General features: G+C 35.1%; 11 non-coding genes across 11 annotated transcripts; 7 read left to right on the top strand and 4 right to left on the bottom strand.

Moving 5' to 3' along the window:
- Positions 1-220: 220 nt before the first annotated feature.
- Positions 221-292, top strand: TRNAQ-CUG (transfer RNA glutamine (anticodon CUG)). Its single transcript has one exon. It is a non-coding gene; the product is annotated as a tRNA-Gln (tRNA).
- Positions 293-2,736: 2,444 nt separating this feature from the next.
- On the top strand, positions 2,737-2,808 carry TRNAQ-CUG (transfer RNA glutamine (anticodon CUG)). The gene has a single exon. It is a non-coding gene; the product is annotated as a tRNA-Gln (tRNA).
- A 1,366-nt stretch (positions 2,809-4,174) lies between these two features.
- On the bottom strand, positions 4,175-4,246 carry TRNAQ-UUG (transfer RNA glutamine (anticodon UUG)). Its single transcript has one exon. It is a non-coding gene; the product is annotated as a tRNA-Gln (tRNA).
- Positions 4,247-5,793: 1,547 nt separating this feature from the next.
- On the top strand, positions 5,794-5,865 carry TRNAQ-CUG (transfer RNA glutamine (anticodon CUG)). Its single transcript has one exon. It is a non-coding gene; the product is annotated as a tRNA-Gln (tRNA).
- A 2,444-nt stretch (positions 5,866-8,309) lies between these two features.
- TRNAQ-CUG (transfer RNA glutamine (anticodon CUG)) lies at positions 8,310-8,381 on the top strand. The gene has a single exon. It is a non-coding gene; the product is annotated as a tRNA-Gln (tRNA).
- A 1,366-nt stretch (positions 8,382-9,747) lies between these two features.
- TRNAQ-UUG (transfer RNA glutamine (anticodon UUG)) lies at positions 9,748-9,819 on the bottom strand. Its single transcript has one exon. It is a non-coding gene; the product is annotated as a tRNA-Gln (tRNA).
- A 1,547-nt stretch (positions 9,820-11,366) lies between these two features.
- On the top strand, positions 11,367-11,438 carry TRNAQ-CUG (transfer RNA glutamine (anticodon CUG)). The gene has a single exon. It is a non-coding gene; the product is annotated as a tRNA-Gln (tRNA).
- A 2,444-nt stretch (positions 11,439-13,882) lies between these two features.
- On the top strand, positions 13,883-13,954 carry TRNAQ-CUG (transfer RNA glutamine (anticodon CUG)). Its single transcript has one exon. It is a non-coding gene; the product is annotated as a tRNA-Gln (tRNA).
- Positions 13,955-15,320: 1,366 nt separating this feature from the next.
- Positions 15,321-15,392, bottom strand: TRNAQ-UUG (transfer RNA glutamine (anticodon UUG)). The gene has a single exon. It is a non-coding gene; the product is annotated as a tRNA-Gln (tRNA).
- A 1,547-nt stretch (positions 15,393-16,939) lies between these two features.
- TRNAQ-CUG (transfer RNA glutamine (anticodon CUG)) lies at positions 16,940-17,011 on the top strand. Its single transcript has one exon. It is a non-coding gene; the product is annotated as a tRNA-Gln (tRNA).
- An 825-nt stretch (positions 17,012-17,836) lies between these two features.
- On the bottom strand, positions 17,837-17,908 carry TRNAQ-UUG (transfer RNA glutamine (anticodon UUG)). Its single transcript has one exon. It is a non-coding gene; the product is annotated as a tRNA-Gln (tRNA).
- Between the last annotated feature and the right edge of the window lie 388 nt (positions 17,909-18,296).

The raw sequence follows: 18,296 nt of genomic DNA, 5'->3' as shown, positions 1-18,296 counted from the left end.
TGCTACAGGCAAAGATGAACATTGTGATATAACTTTTATATTCTGATAAACATTTGAATATTTAACACTTTTATAGAGAATATAGCGAAAAGAATCAAATCACATTAAAGCTCTATCCACTATGACCATTCAAATGAGATATCTTTGTATCAATATAAGAGAAGGCCATCACTGATGCGCTCTCTTTTGTCTCAATGGAAAAGTCACTCTTGTGTGAGAGGGTTCCATGGTGTAATGGTTAGCACTCTGGACTCTGAATCCAGCGATCCGAGTTCAAATCTCGGTGGGACCTACTACAATTATGAGATTCACTGTTTAACTCATTTTTTAGAATTTGGTCTAGAAAAAACCTAATATCAATGTTTTATACTGATGCGTATGAACGCATAAGTATGTATAGATGCATACATTGCTTTATCCGTCTAGATAGCTGTTAGACAATATGAACATATCAATTATTCATAAACATAAATATTGAAGCTGAACCTAGAAACTGTTCTTTCACATCCACATTGTAAACATGAGTTTATTTTCCTTTCTCATCTATATGGCCAGTAATGAGATAGTTCATTTTTGCTGATTTCTTAGCTGACAACATGCTGGACTTACACAGTGCATTTCATTGTGAATTTCTTTGAAAGTGAATTTCAGATTCACACCTTTGACATGTCTTTCAAAAGATTCAACTTTATTGGTTGTGGAATTACTGTTGAAAATCAGTGTGTAAAATCTTTGTACGTCTGAATTTCAAGATTATTATTCAAACTGCACATCTTCGGTCACCGTAATACAAAGTTTGGCTCCTCAAGTTTTGTTTTAATGAATGCTTTGCAATTAAAAAGTTCCTTGTTCCCCTTATCAAAAACAGTAAGATTTTAAAAAGTAATGTCGTGCATCAGGCCCCTGTGATGAGTTTGAGGAACCAGAGTGAGTTTGTAAAATCTCTCATTATTTTGAGCCATTTAGTTTCCAGGTATTGTAAAAATTCTATTATTTGCTCACATCTAGTAAACTTTTAGAGTATAATCAATAAATTAATTTTTCACCCTACCGGTATTAGATATGTGATATTAATGAATACACTTGAAAGAAAATGATTTGGTCAAGAGTCATAAAATGGTCCCACCGAGATTTGAACTCTGATCATTGGATTCAAAGTCCAAAGTGCTAACCATTACACCATGGAACCTCCCATGTGAAAGGAGTGCAAACTGCTGCAGCAATGTGGAAATGTCAAAGTTTTTAATATTCTACTATCAAAGAGAAACTGAATTGGATTGCTTTCCTATTCTGGTAAACTTTTGCATATTGAACTATGTTGGGGAAGGATGTTGCCCAAAAGACTCAAATAACGTTATAACTCTGTTGAACAGTGGTTTTTATGTGAGATAATATTTTTCAATGAAAGATAAGTTGCCCCCTGAGGCAAATCTCTTCTGTCAAAATGGAAAGCTCACCCTGGTAGGGGAGGGTGGATGGTGTCATGGTTAGCACTCTGGACTCTGAAAACAGGGATCTGAGTACAAATTTCAGTGGGACTTATCTGAACTTTACAATTTTCTTTTCCATTCAGTTCTTAGAAGTTTTATTTGGAACAACATCACATTTACTTATAAACATGTAAAAATCAACCTGTACATATGTATCTCTGTATATATAGCTATATGTCTCTGTATATTTATAGGAAAATATAAACATATAGATTATAAAAATAAATATAATTAGTGGAGGTGAAAATCATGAACAGTTGTTGCCTCTCAGCATTTGAAACATGAGTTTCTACTTCTTTCTCTTTTATATGTCCTGAAATTGAGATAGTCACTTTTTACTCATTATTGATCCAACAATACAGTTGATGTATACAAAGCATATCATATGATTTGTGAATAAAGTTCAAAAATGAGAATTTGATCAGTACCTGTGATGCCTCCGACCAAAAGCTTATATTTTACGATTGGAGATCAACTGTTGTAAATCAGCATGAAAAACATTTTCTTTTCACGATTTCCATACTAATATAAAACAACATTTTTACTAGCTGAATGAGATCATCATTTGGGTTCCTCTATGTTTGATTGAAGAAAACTTCTCATTCAAAATGTGCTATTTTCGCCTTATCAATAGCAGGAAAGCTTAAAAAAGTGATGCTGTGAATTACCCGTCTGAAATGCGTTTGAGAAAATCAGGATATGATTTTATAATGGCTAACTACTTTGTGAAGAAATTTGATGTCAAAGTATTGTAAAGTTTGTATTGATGTAACTTGTTCAAGCTGATGGACATTTTGAAAGCATTCAATAATTGACTCTTTCAACCTACTGGTGTTGGATTTGAGCTATCAATGAACAAAGATGAAGAAATGGAAAAGCTCAAGAGTAATAAAAAAAGTCCCTCCAAGGTCTCAAATCGGATCATTGGATGCAAAGTCCAAATTGCCAACCATTGCTCTATGGAGCCACCCATGCAGGAGACAGAGACATTGCTTCAGTAGTCTGGAAATGTAGACTGTTTAATTATGCTACAGGCAAAGATGAACATTGTGATATAACTTTTATATTCTGATAAACATTTGAATATTTAACACTTTTATAGAGAATATAGCGAAAAGAATCAAATCACATTAAAGCTCTATCCACTATGACCATTCAAATGAGATATCTTTGTATCAATATAAGAGAAGGCCATCACTGATGCGCTCTCTTTTGTCTCAATGGAAAAGTCACTCTTGTGTGAGAGGGTTCCATGGTGTAATGGTTAGCACTCTGGACTCTGAATCCAGCGATCCGAGTTCAAATCTCGGTGGGACCTACTACAATTATGAGATTCACTGTTTAACTCATTTTTTAGAATTTGGTCTAGAAAAAACCTAATATCAATGTTTTATACTGATGCGTATGAACGCATAAGTATGTATAGATGCATACATAGCTTTATCCGTCTAGATAGCTGTTAGACAATATGAACATATCAATTATTCATAAACATAAATATTGAAGCTGAGCCTAGAAACTGTTCTTTCACATCCACATTGTAAACATGAGTTTATTTTCCTTTCTCATCTATATGGCCAGTAATGAGATAGTTCATTTTTGCTGATTTCTTAGCTGACAACATGCTGGACTTACACAGTGCATTTCATTGTGAATTTCTTTGAAAGTGAATTTCAGATTCACACCTTTGACATGTCTTTCAAAAGATTCAACTTTATTGGTTGTGGAATTACTGTAGGCCTGGGCAAAAATTTCGTTCCGTTCGCGGAAATTGCGATAATTTGACATTTTTGCGTTCCGCGGAGAGCGCGAAAATGTCAAAAATTCCGGTTTCCGCAGCTTGGCGATAATTTGTTTCTTGCTCGCGCTATAAAATAATACATTCTCGCGCGCACGCGATCGCCTTACCTGAATCCCTGCGTTCGCCGACAAGTTTTCTTGATCCGGTCGCGTTCTCCATGAGATGTTGTATTGTTTTTAGCCATTTGCGCTGTCTCGCGACAGTTCGCGCCCGCAGTGACGTCATGCGTCGCGCGATCACGTCTTTCTTCTCGCGATCATGCACCGCGAGAACAACTCAAAACAAGATGGCCGCGCCCGCAAGCAACCACATGGGTAAGTTGGCGACCCGCAACCATGCAGAAAATCTCGCGAACATGCCGGAAAAAAACTTCCGCATCTTCGCGATATTTCTGCTTGTTTGCGATCATTTTAAACATTCTCGCGATAATTTGCGAAGGTTAATTCCGCAAATTCCGCCCACCCCTAAATTACTGTTGAAAATCAGTGTGTAAAATCTTTGTACGTCTGAATTTCAAGATTATTATTCAAACTGCACATCTTCGGTCACCGTAATACAAAGTTTGGCTCCTCAAGTTTTGTTTTAATGAATGCTTTGCAATTAAAAAGTTCCTTGTTCCCCTTATCAAAAACAGTAAGATTTTAAAAAGTAATGTCGTGCATCAGGCCCCTGTGATGAGTTTGAGAAACCAGAGTGAGTTTGTAAAATCTCTCATTATTTTGAGCCATTTAGTTTCCAGGTATTGTAAAAATTCTATTATTTGCTCACATCTAGTAAACTTTTAGAGTATAATCAATAAATTAATTTTTCACCCTACCGGTATTAGATATGTGATATTAATGAATACACTTGAAAGAAAATGATTTGGTCAAGAGTCATAAAATGGTCCCACCGAGATTTGAACTCGGATCATTGGATTCAAAGTCCAAAGTGCTAACCATTACACCATGGAACCTCCCATGTGAAAGGAGTGCAAACTGCTGCAGCAATGTGGAAATGTCAAAGTTTTTAATATTCTACTGTCAAAGAGAAACTGAATTGGATTGCTTTCCTATACTGGTAAACTTTTGCATATTGAACTATGTTGGGGAAGGATGTTGCCCAAAAGACTCAAATAACGTTATAACTCTGTTGAACAGTGGTTTTTATGTGAGATAATATTTTTCAATAAAAGATAAGATGCCCCCTGAGGCAAATCTCTTCTGTCAAAATGGAAAGCTCACCCTGGTAGGGGAGGGTGGATGGTGTCATGGTTAGCACTCTGGACTCTGAAAACAGGGATCTGAGTACAAATTTCAGTGGGACTTATCTGAACTTTACAATTTTCTTTTCCATTCAGTTCTTAGAAGTTTTATTTGGAACAACATCACATTTACTTATAAACATGTAAAAATCAACCTGTACATATGTATCTCTGTATATATAGCTATATGTCTCTGTATATTTATAGGAAAATATAAACATATAGATTATAAAAATAAATATAATTAGTGGAGGTGAAAATCATGAACAGTTGTTGCCTCTCAGCATTTGAAACATGAGTTTCTACTTCTTTCTCTTTTATATGTCCTGAAATTGAGATAGTCACTTTTTACTCATTATTGATCCAACAATACAGTTGATGTATACAAAGCATATCATATGATTTCTGAATAAAGTTCAAAAATGAGAATTTGATCAGTACCTGTGATGCCTCCGACCAAAAGCTTATATTTTACGATTGGAGATCAACTGTTGTAAATCAGCATGAAAAACATTTTCTTTTCACGATTTCCATACTAATATAAAACAACATTTTTACTAGCTGAATGAGATCATCATTTGGGTTCCTCTATGTTTGATTGAAGAAAACTTCTCATTCAAAATGTGCTATTTTCGCCTTATCAATAGCAGGAAAGCTTAAAAAAGTGATGCTGTGAATTACCCGTCTGAAATGCGTTTGAGAAAATCAGGATATGATTTTATAATGGCTAACTACTTTGTGAAGAAATTTGATGTCAAAGTATTGTAAAGTTTGTATTGATGTAACTTGTTCAAGCTGATGGACATTTTGAAAGCATTCAATAATTGACTCTTTCAACCTACTGGTGTTGGATTTGAGCTATCAATGAACAAAGATGAAGAAATGGAAAAGCTCAAGAGTAATAAAAAAAGTCCCTCCAAGGTCTCAAATCGGATCATTGGATGCAAAGTCCAAATTGCCAACCATTGCTCTATGGAGCCACCCATGCAGGAGACAGAGACATTGCTTCAGTAGTCTGGAAATGTAGACTGTTTAATTATGCTACAGGCAAAGATGAACATTGTGATATAACTTTTATATTCTGATAAACATTTGAATATTTAACACTTTTATAGAGAATATAGCGAAAAGAATCAAATCACATTAAAGCTCTATCCACTATGACCATTCAAATGAGATATCTTTGTATCAATATAAGAGAAGGCCATCACTGATGCGCTCTCTTTTGTCTCAATGGAAAAGTCACTCTTGTGTGAGAGGGTTCCATGGTGTAATGGTTAGCACTCTGGACTCTGAATCCAGCGATCCGAGTTCAAATCTCGGTGGGACCTACTACAATTATGAGATTCACTGTTTAACTCATTTTTTAGAATTTGGTCTAGAAAAAACCTAATATCAATGTTTTATACTGATGCGTATGAACGCATAAGTATGTATAGATGCATACATAGCTTTATCCGTCTAGATAGCTGTTAGACAATATGAACATATCAATTATTCATAAACATAAATATTGAAGCTGAGCCTAGAAACTGTTCTTTCACATCCACATTGTAAACATGAGTTTATTTTCCTTTCTCATCTATATGGCCAGTAATGAGATAGTTCATTTTTGCTGATTTCTTAGCTGACAACATGCTGGACTTACACAGTGCATTTCATTGTGAATTTCTTTGAAAGTGAATTTCAGATTCACACCTTTGACATGTCTTTCAAAAGATTCAACTTTATTGGTTGTGGAATTACTGTTGAAAATCAGTGTGTAAAATCTTTGTACGTCTGAATTTCAAGATTATTATTCAAACTGCACATCTTCGGTCACCGTAATACAAAGTTTGGCTCCTCAAGTTTTGTTTTAATGAATGCTTTGCAATTAAAAAGTTCCTTGTTCCCCTTATCAAAAACAGTAAGATTTTAAAAAGTAATGTCGTGCATCAGGCCCCTGTGATGAGTTTGAGGAACCAGAGTGAGTTTGTAAAATCTCTCATTATTTTGAGCCATTTAGTTTCCAGGTATTGTAAAAATTCTATTATTTGCTCACATCTAGTAAACTTTTAGAGTATAATCAATAAATTAATTTTTCACCCTACCGGTATTAGATATGTGATATTAATGAATACACTTGAAAGAAAATGATTTGGTCAAGAGTCATAAAATGGTCCCACCGAGATTTGAACTCTGATCATTGGATTCAAAGTCCAAAGTGCTAACCATTACACCATGGAACCTCCCATGTGAAAGGAGTGCAAACTGCTGCAGCAATGTGGAAATGTCAAAGTTTTTAATATTCTACTATCAAAGAGAAACTGAATTGGATTGCTTTCCTATTCTGGTAAACTTTTGCATATTGAACTATGTTGGGGAAGGATGTTGCCCAAAAGACTCAAATAACGTTATAACTCTGTTGAACAGTGGTTTTTATGTGAGATAATATTTTTCAATGAAAGATAAGTTGCCCCCTGAGGCAAATCTCTTCTGTCAAAATGGAAAGCTCACCCTGGTAGGGGAGGGTGGATGGTGTCATGGTTAGCACTCTGGACTCTGAAAACAGGGATCTGAGTACAAATTTCAGTGGGACTTATCTGAACTTTACAATTTTCTTTTCCATTCAGTTCTTAGAAGTTTTATTTGGAACAACATCACATTTACTTATAAACATGTAAAAATCAACCTGTACATATGTATCTCTGTATATATAGCTATATGTCTCTGTATATTTATAGGAAAATATAAACATATAGATTATAAAAATAAATATAATTAGTGGAGGTGAAAATCATGAACAGTTGTTGCCTCTCAGCATTTGAAACATGAGTTTCTACTTCTTTCTCTTTTATATGTCCTGAAATTGAGATAGTCACTTTTTACTCATTATTGATCCAACAATACAGTTGATGTATACAAAGCATATCATATGATTTGTGAATAAAGTTCAAAAATGAGAATTTGATCAGTACCTGTGATGCCTCCGACCAAAAGCTTATATTTTACGATTGGAGATCAACTGTTGTAAATCAGCATGAAAAACATTTTCTTTTCACGATTTCCATACTAATATAAAACAACATTTTTACTAGCTGAATGAGATCATCATTTGGGTTCCTCTATGTTTGATTGAAGAAAACTTCTCATTCAAAATGTGCTATTTTCGCCTTATCAATAGCAGGAAAGCTTAAAAAAGTGATGCTGTGAATTACCCGTCTGAAATGCGTTTGAGAAAATCAGGATATGATTTTATAATGGCTAACTACTTTGTGAAGAAATTTGATGTCAAAGTATTGTAAAGTTTGTATTGATGTAACTTGTTCAAGCTGATGGACATTTTGAAAGCATTCAATAATTGACTCTTTCAACCTACTGGTGTTGGATTTGAGCTATCAATGAACAAAGATGAAGAAATGGAAAAGCTCAAGAGTAATAAAAAAAGTCCCTCCAAGGTCTCAAATCGGATCATTGGATGCAAAGTCCAAATTGCCAACCATTGCTCTATGGAGCCACCCATGCAGGAGACAGAGACATTGCTTCAGTAGTCTGGAAATGTAGACTGTTTAATTATGCTACAGGCAAAGATGAACATTGTGATATAACTTTTATATTCTGATAAACATTTGAATATTTAACACTTTTATAGAGAATATAGCGAAAAGAATCAAATCACATTAAAGCTCTATCCACTATGACCATTCAAATGAGATATCTTTGTATCAATATAAGAGAAGGCCATCACTGATGCGCTCTCTTTTGTCTCAATGGAAAAGTCACTCTTGTGTGAGAGGGTTCCATGGTGTAATGGTTAGCACTCTGGACTCTGAATCCAGCGATCCGAGTTCAAATCTCGGTGGGACCTACTACAATTATGAGATTCACTGTTTAACTCATTTTTTAGAATTTGGTCTAGAAAAAACCTAATATTAATGTTTTATACTGATGCGTATGAACGCATAAGTATGTATAGATGCATACATAGCTTTATCCGTCTAGATAGCTGTTAGACAATATGAACATATCAATTATTCATAAACATAAATATTGAAGCTGAGCCTAGAAACTGTTCTTTCACATCCACATTGTAAACATGAGTTTATTTTCCTTTCTCATCTATATGGCCAGTAATGAGATAGTTCATTTTTGCTGATTTCTTAGCTGACAACATGCTGGACTTACACAGTGCATTTCATTGTGAATTTCTTTGAAAGTGAATTTCAGATTCACACCTTTGACATGTCTTTCAAAAGATTCAACTTTATTGGTTGTGGAATTACTGTAGGCCTGGGCAAAAATTTCGTTCCGTTCGCGGAAATTGCGATAATTTGACATTTTTGCGTTCCGCGGAGAGCGCGAAAATGTCAAAAATTCCGGTTTCCGCAGCTTGGCGATAATTTGTTTCTTGCTCGCGCTATAAAATAATACATTCTCGCGCGCACGCGATCGCCTTACCTGAATCCCTGCGTTCGCCGACAAGTTTTCTTGATCCGGTCGCGTTCTCCATGAGATGTTGTATTGTTTTTAGCCATTTGCGCTGTCTCGCGACAGTTCGCGCCCGCAGTGACGTCATGCGTCGCGCGATCACGTCTTTCTTCTCGCGATCATGCACCGCGAGAACAACTCAAAACAAGATGGCCGCGCCCGCAAGCAACCACATGGGTAAGTTGGCGACCCGCAACCATGCAGAAAATCTCGCGAACATGCCGGAAAAAAACTTCCGCATCTTCGCGATATTTCTGCTTGTTTGCGATCATTTTAAACATTCTCGCGATAATTTGCGAAGGTTAATTCCGCAAATTCCGCCCACCCCTAAATTACTGTTGAAAATCAGTGTGTAAAATCTTTGTACGTCTGAATTTCAAGATTATTATTCAAACTGCACATCTTCGGTCACCGTAATACAAAGTTTGGCTCCTCAAGTTTTGTTTTAATGAATGCTTTGCAATTAAAAAGTTCCTTGTTCCCCTTATCAAAAACAGTAAGATTTTAAAAAGTAATGTCGTGCATCAGGCCCCTGTGATGAGTTTGAGAAACCAGAGTGAGTTTGTAAAATCTCTCATTATTTTGAGCCATTTAGTTTCCAGGTATTGTAAAAATTCTATTATTTGCTCACATCTAGTAAACTTTTAGAGTATAATCAATAAATTAATTTTTCACCCTACCGGTATTAGATATGTGATATTAATGAATACACTTGAAAGAAAATGATTTGGTCAAGAGTCATAAAATGGTCCCACCGAGATTTGAACTCGGATCATTGGATTCAAAGTCCAAAGTGCTAACCATTACACCATGGAACCTCCCATGTGAAAGGAGTGCAAACTGCTGCAGCAATGTGGAAATGTCAAAGTTTTTAATATTCTACTGTCAAAGAGAAACTGAATTGGATTGCTTTCCTATACTGGTAAACTTTTGCATATTGAACTATGTTGGGGAAGGATGTTGCCCAAAAGACTCAAATAACGTTATAACTCTGTTGAACAGTGGTTTTTATGTGAGATAATATTTTTCAATAAAAGATAAGATGCCCCCTGAGGCAAATCTCTTCTGTCAAAATGGAAAGCTCACCCTGGTAGGGGAGGGTGGATGGTGTCATGGTTAGCACTCTGGACTCTGAAAACAGGGATCTGAGTACAAATTTCAGTGGGACTTATCTGAACTTTACAATTTTCTTTTCCATTCAGTTCTTAGAAGTTTTATTTGGAACAACATCACATTTACTTATAAACATGTAAAAATCAACCTGTACATATGTATCTCTGTATATATAGCTATATGTCTCTGTATATTTATAGGAAAATATAAACATATAGATTATAAAAATAAATATAATTAGTGGAGGTGAAAATCATGAACAGTTGTTGCCTCTCAGCATTTGAAACATGAGTTTCTACTTCTTTCTCTTTTATATGTCCTGAAATTGAGATAGTCACTTTTTACTCATTATTGATCCAACAATACAGTTGATGTATACAAAGCATATCATATGATTTCTGAATAAAGTTCAAAAATGAGAATTTGATCAGTACCTGTGATGCCTCCGACCAAAAGCTTATATTTTACGATTGGAGATCAACTGTTGTAAATCAGCATGAAAAACATTTTCTTTTCACGATTTCCATACTAATATAAAACAACATTTTTACTAGCTGAATGAGATCATCATTTGGGTTCCTCTATGTTTGATTGAAGAAAACTTCTCATTCAAAATGTGCTATTTTCGCCTTATCAATAGCAGGAAAGCTTAAAAAAGTGATGCTGTGAATTACCCGTCTGAAATGCGTTTGAGAAAATCAGGATATGATTTTATAATGGCTAACTACTTTGTGAAGAAATTTGATGTCAAAGTATTGTAAAGTTTGTATTGATGTAACTTGTTCAAGCTGATGGACATTTTGAAAGCATTCAATAATTGACTCTTTCAACCTACTGGTGTTGGATTTGAGCTATCAATGAACAAAGATGAAGAAATGGAAAAGCTCAAGAGTAATAAAAAAAGTCCCTCCAAGGTCTCAAATCGGATCATTGGATGCAAAGTCCAAATTGCCAACCATTGCTCTATGGAGCCACCCATGCAGGAGACAGAGACATTGCTTCAGTAGTCTGGAAATGTAGACTGTTTAATTATGCTACAGGCAAAGATGAACATTGTGATATAACTTTTATATTCTGATAAACATTTGAATATTTAACACTTTTATAGAGAATATAGCGAAAAGAATCAAATCACATTAAAGCTCTATCCACTATGACCATTCAAATGAGATATCTTTGTATCAATATAAGAGAAGGCCATCACTGATGCGCTCTCTTTTGTCTCAATGGAAAAGTCACTCTTGTGTGAGAGGGTTCCATGGTGTAATGGTTAGCACTCTGGACTCTGAATCCAGCGATCCGAGTTCAAATCTCGGTGGGACCTACTACAATTATGAGATTCACTGTTTAACTCATTTTTTAGAATTTGGTCTAGAAAAAACCTAATATCAATGTTTTATACTGATGCGTATGAACGCATAAGTATGTATAGATGCATACATAGCTTTATCCGTCTAGATAGCTGTTAGACAATATGAACATATCAATTATTCATAAACATAAATATTGAAGCTGAGCCTAGAAACTGTTCTTTCACATCCACATTGTAAACATGAGTTTATTTTCCTTTCTCATCTATATGGCCAGTAATGAGATAGTTCATTTTTGCTGATTTCTTAGCTGACAACATGCTGGACTTACACAGTGCATTTCATTGTGAATTTCTTTGAAAGTGAATTTCAGATTCACACCTTTGACATGTCTTTCAAAAGATTCAACTTTATTGGTTGTGGAATTACTGTTGAAAATCAGTGTGTAAAATCTTTGTACGTCTGAATTTCAAGATTATTATTCAAACTGCACATCTTCGGTCACCGTAATACAAAGTTTGGCTCCTCAAGTTTTGTTTTAATGAATGCTTTGCAATTAAAAAGTTCCTTGTTCCCCTTATCAAAAACAGTAAGATTTTAAAAAGTAATGTCGTGCATCAGGCCCCTGTGATGAGTTTGAGGAACCAGAGTGAGTTTGTAAAATCTCTCATTATTTTGAGCCATTTAGTTTCCAGGTATTGTAAAAATTCTATTATTTGCTCACATCTAGTAAACTTTTAGAGTATAATCAATAAATTAATTTTTCACCCTACCGGTATTAGATATGTGATATTAATGAATACACTTGAAAGAAAATGATTTGGTCAAGAGTCATAAAATGGTCCCACCGAGATTTGAACTCTGATCATTGGATTCAAAGTCCAAAGTGCTAACCATTACACCATGGAACCTCCCATGTGAAAGGAGTGCAAACTGCTGCAGCAATGTGGAAATGTCAAAGTTTTTAATATTCTACTATCAAAGAGAAACTGAATTGGATTGCTTTCCTATTCTGGTAAACTTTTGCATATTGAACTATGTTGGGGAAGGATGTTGCCCAAAAGACTCAAATAACGTTATAACTCTGTTGAACAGTGGTTTTTATGTGAGATAATATTTTTCAATGAAAGATAAGTTGCCCCCTGAGGCAAATCTCTTCTGTCAAAATGGAAAGCTCACCCTGGTAGGGGAGGGTGGATGGTGTCATGGTTAGCACTCTGGACTCTGAAAACAGGGATCTGAGTACAAATTTCAGTGGGACTTATCTGAACTTTACAATTTTCTTTTCCATTCAGTTCTTAGAAGTTTTATTTGGAACAACATCACATTTACTTATAAACATGTAAAAATCAACCTGTACATATGTATCTCTGTATATATAGCTATATGTCTCTGTATATTTATAGGAAAATATAAACATATAGATTATAAAAATAAATATAATTAGTGGAGGTGAAAATCATGAACAGTTGTTGCCTCTCAGCATTTGAAACATGAGTTTCTACTTCTTTCTCTTTTATATGTCCTGAAATTGAGATAGTCACTTTTTACTCATTATTGATCCAACAATACAGTTGATGTATACAAAGCATATCATATGATTTGTGAATAAAGTTCAAAAATGAGAATTTGATCAGTACCTGTGATGCCTCCGACCAAAAGCTTATATTTTACGATTGGAGATCAACTGTTGTAAATCAGCATGAAAAACATTTTCTTTTCACGATTTCCATACTAATATAAAACAACATTTTTACTAGCTGAATGAGATCATCATTTGGGTTCCTCTATGTTTGATTGAAGAAAACTTCTCATTCAAAATGTGCTATTTTCGCCTTATCAATAGCAGGAAAGCTTAAAAAAGTGATGCTGTGAATTACCCGTCTGAAATGCGTTTGAGAAAATCAGGATATGATTTTATAATGGCTAACTACTTTGTGAAGAAATTTGATGTCAAAGTATTGTAAAGTTTGTATTGATGTAACTTGTTCAAGCTGATGGACATTTTGAAAGCATTCAATAATTGACTCTTTCAACCTACTGGTGTTGGATTTGAGCTATCAATGAACAAAGATGAAGAAATGGAAAAGCTCAAGAGTAATAAAAAAAGTCCCTCCAAGGTCTCAAATCGGATCATTGGATGCAAAGTCCAAATTGCCAACCATTGCTCTATGGAGCCACCCATGCAGGAGACAGAGACATTGCTTCAGTAGTCTGGAAATGTAGACTGTTTAATTATGCTACAGGCAAAGATGAACATTGTGATATAACTTTTATATTCTGATAAACATTTGAATATTTAACACTTTTATAGAGAATATAGCGAAAAGAATCAAATCACATTAAAGCTCTATCCACTATGACCATTCAAATGAGATATCTTTGTATCAATATAAGAGAAGGCCATCACTGATGCGCTCTCTTTTGTCTCAATGGAAAAGTCACTCTTGTGTGAGAGGGTTCCATGGTGTAATGGTTAGCACTCTGGACTCTGAATCCAGCGATCCGAGTTCAAATCTCGGTGGGACCTACTACAATTATGAGATTCACTGTTTAACTCATTTTTTAGAATTTGGTCTAGAAAAAACCTAATATTAATGTTTTATACTGATGCGTATGAACGCATAAGTATGTATAGATGCATACATAGCTTTATCCGTCTAGATAGCTGTTAGACAATATGAACATATCAATTATTCATAAACATAAATATTGAAGCTGAGCCTAGAAACTGTTCTTTCACATCCACATTGTAAACATGAGTTTATTTTCCTTTCTCATCTATATGGCCAGTAATGAGATAGTTCATTTTTGCTGATTTCTTAGCTGACAACATGCTGGACTTACACAGTGCATTTCATTGTGAATTTCTTTGAAAGTGAATTTCAGATTCACACCTTTGACATGTCTTTCAAAAGATTCAACTTTATTGGTTGTGGAATTACTGTAGGCCTGGGCAAAAATTTCGTTCCGTTCGCGGAAATTGCGATAATTTGACATTTTTGCGTTCCGCGGAGAGCGCGAAAATGTCAAAAATTCCGGTTTCCGCAGCTTGGCGATAATTTGTTTCTTGCTCGCGCTATAAAATAATACATTCTCGCGCGCACGCGATCGCCTTACCTGAATCCCTGCGTTCGCCGACAAGTTTTCTTGATCCGGTCGCGTTCTCCATGAGATGTTGTATTGTTTTTAGCCATTTGCGCTGTCTCGCGACAGTTCGCGCCCGCAGTGACGTCATGCGTCGCGCGATCACGTCTTTCTTCTCGCGATCATGCACCGCGAGAACAACTCAAAACAAGATGGCCGCGCCCGCAAGCAACCACATGGGTAAGTTGGCGACCCGCAACCATGCAGAAAATCTCGCGAACATGCCGGAAAAAAACTTCCGCATCTTCGCGATATTTCTGCTTGTTTGCGATAATTTTAAACATTCTCGCGATAATTTGCGAAGGTTAATTCCGCAAATTCCGCCCACCCCTAAATTACTGTTGAAAATCAGTGTGTAAAATCTTTGTACGTCTGAATTTCAAGATTATTATTCAAACTGCACATCTTCGGTCACCGTAATACAAAGTTTGGCTCCTCAAGTTTTGTTTTAATGAATGCTTTGCAATTAAAAAGTTCCTTGTTCCCCTTATCAAAAACAGTAAGATTTTAAAAAGTAATGTCGTGCATCAGGCCCCTGTGATGAGTTTGAGAAACCAGAGTGAGTTTGTAAAATCTCTCATTATTTTGAGCCATTTAGTTTCCAGGTATTGTAAAAATTCTATTATTTGCTCACATCTAGTAAACTTTTAGAGTATAATCAATAAATTAATTTTTCACCCTACCGGTATTAGATATGTGATATTAATGAATACACTTGAAAGAAAATGATTTGGTCAAGAGTCATAAAATGGTCCCACCGAGATTTGAACTCGGATCATTGGATTCAAAGTCCAAAGTGCTAACCATTACACCATGGAACCTCCCATGTGAAAGGAGTGCAAACTGCTGCAGCAATGTGGAAATGTCAAAGTTTTTAATATTCTACTGTCAAAGAGAAACTGAATTGGATTGCTTTCCTATACTGGTAAACTTTTGCATATTGAACTATGTTGGGGAAGGATGTTGCCCAAAAGACTCAAATAACGTTATAACTCTGTTGAACAGTGGTTTTTATGTGAGATAATATTTTTCAATAAAAGATAAGATGCCCCCTGAGGCAAATCTCTTCTGTCAAAATGGAAAGCTCACCCTGGTAGGGGAGGGTGGATGGTGTCATGGTTAGCACTCTGGACTCTGAAAACAGGGATCTGAGTACAAATTTCAGTGGGACTTATCTGAACTTTACAATTTTCTTTTCCATTCAGTTCTTAGAAGTTTTATTTGGAACAACATCACATTTACTTATAAACATGTAAAAATCAACCTGTACATATGTATCTCTGTATATATAGCTATATGTCTCTGTATATTTATAGGAAAATATAAACATATAGATTATAAAAATAAATATAATTAGTGGAGGTGAAAATCATGAACAGTTGTTGCCTCTCAGCATTTGAAACATGAGTTTCTACTTCTTTCTCTTTTATATGTCCTGAAATTGAGATAGTCACTTTTTACTCATTATTGATCCAACAATACAGTTGATGTATACAAAGCATATCATATGATTTCTGAATAAAGTTCAAAAATGAGAATTTGATCAGTACCTGTGATGCCTCCGACCAAAAGCTTATATTTTACGATTGGAGATCAACTGTTGTAAATCAGCATGAAAAACATTTTCTTTTCACGATTTCCATACTAATATAAAACAACATTTTTACTAGCTGAATGAGATCATCATTTGGGTTCCTCTATGTTTGATTGAAGAAAACTTCTCATTCAAAATGTGCTATTTTCGCCTTATCAATAGCAGGAAAGCTTAAAAAAGTGATGCTGTGAATTACCCGTCTGAAATGCGTTTGAGAAAATCAGGATATGATTTTATAATGGCTAACTACTTTGTGAAGAAATTTGATGTCAAAGTATTGTAAAGTTTGTATTGATGTAACTTGTTCAAGCTGATGGACATTTTGAAAGCATTCAATAATTGACTCTTTCAACCTACTGGTGTTGGATTTGAGCTATCAATGAACAAAGATGAAGAAATGGAAAAGCTCAAGAGTAATAAAAAAAGTCCCTCCAAGGTCTCAAATCGGATCATTGGATGCAAAGTCCAAATTGCCAACCATTGCTCTATGGAGCCACCCATGCAGGAGACAGAGACATTGCTTCAGTAGTCTGGAAATGTAGACTGTTTAATTATGCTACAGGCAAAGATGAACATTGTGATATAACTTTTATATTCTGATAAACATTTGAATATTTAACACTTTTATAGAGAATATAGCGAAAAGAATCAAATCACATTAAAGCTCTATCCACTATGACCATTCAAATGAGATATCTTTGTATCAATATAAGAGAAGGCCATCACTGATGCGCTCTCTTTTGTCTCAATGGAAAAGTCACTCTTGTGTGAGAGGGTTCCATGGTGTAATGGTTAGCACTCTGGACTCTGAATCCAGCGATCCGAGTTCAAATCTCGGTGGGACCTACTACAATTATGAGATTCACTGTTTAACTCATTTTTTAGAATTTGGTCTAGAAAAAACCTAATATCAATGTTTTATACTGATGCGTATGAACGCATAAGTATGTATAGATGCATACATTGCTTTATCCGTCTAGATAGCTGTTAGACAATATGAACATATCAATTATTCATAAACATAAATATTGAAGCTGAACCTAGAAACTGTTCTTTCACATCCACATTGTAAACATGAGTTTATTTTCCTTTCTCATCTATATGGCCAGTAATGAGATAGTTCATTTTTGCTGATTTCTTAGCTGACAACATGCTGGACTTACACAGTGCATTTCATTGTGAATTTCTTTGAAAGTGAATTTCAGATTCACACCTTTGACATGTCTTTCAAAAGATTCAACTTTATTGGTTGTGGAATTACTGTTGAAAATCAGTGTGTAAAATCTTTGTACGTCTGAATTTCAAGATTATTATTCAAACTGCACATCTTCGGTCACCGTAATACAAAGTTTGGCTCCTCAAGTTTTGTTTTAATGAATGCTTTGCAATTAAAAAGTTCCTTGTTCCCCTTATCAAAAACAGTAAGATTTTAAAAAGTAATGTCGTGCATCAGGCCCCTGTGATGAGTTTGAGAAACCAGAGTGAGTTTGTAAAATCTCTCATTATTTTGAGCCATTTAGTTTCCAGGTATTGTAAAAATTCTATTATTTGCTCACATCTAGTAAACTTTTAGAGTATAATCAATAAATTAATTTTTCACCCTACCGGTATTAGATATGTGATATTAATGAATACACTTGAAAGAAAATGATTTGGTCAAGAGTCATAAAATGGTCCCACCGAGATTTGAACTCGGATCATTGGATTCAAAGTCCAAAGTGCTAACCATTACACCATGGAACCTCCCATGTGAAAGGAGTGCAAACTGCTGCAGCAATGTGGAAATGTCAAAGTTTTTAATATTCTACTGTCAAAGAGAAACTGAATTGGATTGCTTTCCTATACTGGTAAACTTTTGCATATTGAACTATGTTGGGGAAGGATGTTGCCCAAAAGACTCAAATAACGTTATAACTCTGTTGAACAGTGGTTTTTATGTGAGATAATATTTTTCAATAAAAGATAAGTTGCCCCCTGAGGCAAATCTCTTCTGTCAAAATGGAAAGCTCACCCTGGTAGGGGAGGGTGGATGGTGTCATGGTTAGCACTCTGGACTCTGAAAACAGGGATCTGAGTACAAATTTCAGTGGGACTTATCTGAACTTTACAATTTTCTTTTCCATTCAGTTCT

The sequence above is a fragment of the Triturus cristatus genome, chromosome 5_2 (assembly GCF_964204655.1).
Source record: "Triturus cristatus chromosome 5_2, aTriCri1.1, whole genome shotgun sequence".
Lineage (NCBI taxonomy): Eukaryota > Metazoa > Chordata > Amphibia > Caudata > Salamandridae > Triturus > Triturus cristatus.
This window is presented reverse-complemented; position numbering and strand designations above follow the sequence as displayed.